This window comes from Triticum dicoccoides, chromosome 1B (assembly GCF_002162155.2).
Source record: "Triticum dicoccoides isolate Atlit2015 ecotype Zavitan chromosome 1B, WEW_v2.0, whole genome shotgun sequence".
NCBI lineage: Eukaryota > Viridiplantae > Streptophyta > Magnoliopsida > Poales > Poaceae > Triticum > Triticum dicoccoides.
This window is the reverse complement of record NC_041381.1, coordinates 146,744,641-146,747,034: the sequence shown is the minus strand read 5'-3', so window position 1 is coordinate 146,747,034 and position 2,394 is coordinate 146,744,641. Positions and strand designations below refer to the sequence as shown.

At 45.9% G+C, this 2,394-nt stretch overlaps 1 protein-coding gene across 2 annotated transcripts in view; it reads right to left on the bottom strand.

Annotated features, from left to right (window-relative positions):
• Nucleotides 1-1,961, bottom strand: part of LOC119324126 (phosphoglycerate mutase-like protein AT74H) — a 9,059-nt gene extending 7,098 nt beyond the window's left edge. Inside the window, exon 1 of one of the 2 annotated variants that reach the window (XM_037597887.1) lies at nucleotides 1,823-1,961. The gene's annotated coding sequence lies outside the window, so the exon portion shown is untranslated. The remainder of the gene's footprint in view (nucleotides 1-1,822) is intronic. The other variant, XM_037597895.1, reaches the window with a different exon arrangement.
• Between the last annotated feature and the right edge of the window lie 433 nt (nucleotides 1,962-2,394).

The following is a 2,394-nucleotide window of genomic DNA, read 5'->3' as shown; positions in this document are numbered from 1 at the left end:
GGAGTGGGGGAAAGGGAGGGGATTTTGGTAGGCTAGGGGTGTCGGAGGCCTACGTGGCAGAGGTCCGGACTCCCGCAAACCTCCCACGAGTTTGTGGCCGGTTTGCAGGATTTCGGACGCCCAGACGAGCCCGCGGATGTTTGAGGCACCGCGTTGGATGGCAAAAAAGGTCCGAACACCCCAGTCTGAACGTTTAGGGGCGGTCTGTGATCCGCGTTGGTGTTGCCATAAGGAACTGGTTTTTACTACTTTGGGCTTTTTGTGCACCTTTTTGCATATAGATTGCTATGAATTTCATCAGTAGTAGTAAAATCTGGAAACGTAAGAAGATGACTAACTAGAGGCTGTAATCAAGATAATTCTTTTGTTTTCTGTGCTCAATAAAAGCTAGTTAAACTTGTTTACCATAACAGTGCTGTGGGGAGTGTACATTATCAGTAGGATTTAGCAAACAAAAATTTCTTTCTAGGGCAACGTGTGAATGCATAGAGTGCGGCCGCTTGGCTCCATGGATTTTTTTTAAAGCAGAAAATCATGTTGATAAGCTTCCAAATAATTTGGAAAAAACCCAGCATGATATAGATTTGGCCTCCGTATCTACAAATTTCATTGAAAATATTTTAAATTGCGGCATACAAAGAATATAAATGTGAGAGTATGTAATACTCCCTTCATTCCATAATATATCGTGTGTAGATTTTTTGACAATTCAAACATTGTAGAGTATGACAAAGTTTATTGAGAAAAATATCACCATACAAAAATACCAAATAAGTACAATATACAACTACGCCTCATGATGTATCTAATGATATTTATTTGGTATTTTAGATGTAGATATTTTTCTCTACGAATTTGTTCAAAGTTTACGAAGTTGGTTTTTGAAAATATCTATGCGCACTACATTATGAAAACGGAGCGTGTAGCAAATAGTACACATGTTAAGATCTATATATTTGTAGCCCAGAAATTAATATTCCAATTTACAGGCATGTAGTGAGCATCTACATGTGAAAACAAAATCAGAATTTCTGAAGCTCCAAACTGTGTTTACTGTTTTTTTAATTGAAAAACCAGGCTGAGAGCCCGGGATCCATTTTTTGTTTCCTTAGGTGAGTGTGGCTATTGAGAAATGTCATCATTCATGGCGATAAAGAGACAGCCTTGTTTTCCTTTGTGGAGAACAAAGTTGTTGAGGTGTCCTTTTCAAAAAGTGACACAATGTCAATTCAAAGTTTCCAACTATGCTAGCGACACAAATAGAGTTAGTTGCCAGGTGATAAGAAGTGGAGAACTGGCATCCATACCCCCCTTAAAAAGGCAATACGTCCCTATGCTGGCATCTCCACTGCACCTTCTACCAATTCAGCAATTTGATATTGCAGTCTCAGCAACCATTTTCCGTCAAGAATCTGAAGTGCAGCCCAACTTAGCCATGCATTCCAAATCCTTAATCCGCGAGTCGAAACCTCTCAATGAACTACACCGTCAGATCCAATCAGGGGGGGCACAAACCAGCACCAGCTCTGCAATCCCGCATCATCATCCGATCCCCTCAAACGAGCCCCCATTTCCCAGCTCCCGTCCAATCAAATCCGCTCCAGCTCGCGGGCGAACAACGAACAAGGAGGACGACGAATTCCACCCGAATCGGCAATCGAGCCCTCAAAACAAACGAGCACCGGCCACAAAACTGAAGCCCACGGTCAAACTATAGCGCAAGGCAGAGGACCGGATAATTCCACCACGAAATCGCGGATTTCGGCCGAACCACACATAAATAGAAACATCTGGAGAGAGGGAAAGCTCGCATCGCACGTACCTCGTGGCCGTGGCGTGGTCCGGCGGTTCCTCCGTCGGGCGGAGGAGGAGAGGGAGGGAGGGGGGAAAGGCGCCCCTGCTCGTGAGAGGTCCAGAAAGGCAGGGAGAGAGAGAGAGGTGTTTGAACGATCGAACTGCATTATTTTTCTCTCTCTGCTTTTAAACCGTCTGGCTGGCGGGTGGGGTTGCGTGAGCACTGTGCGTTGGGCCGCGCGAGTAGAAACAAGACTTTTTCTTCGGGGGAGGAAGAGGGGAAATCGCCTTCTCGATGTCATGTGGGCCCGTCATGCGGCACCGAATCTCTGTGGGTGCGGGTAGGTTAGGTGGTTTCCGTCACCACGAGGTGGATCGCACGCGCGAGGGGGCGGGTCGGATCTCCGGATGAGAACAGCTTTCCCTTCCACATTTCAACCTCGAACTAGCCATCCGGTTTAACTTACAATCCTGAAATACGAAACCAGTCGAAATACACCCCGAACTAATCACAAGGTCCGAAACACAACCCTGGTCTCGGTTTTGTGTCGGTCAAGTGGTTTTGACCGAAGTCAACGCTGACTAGCCTGCTGATTAGGC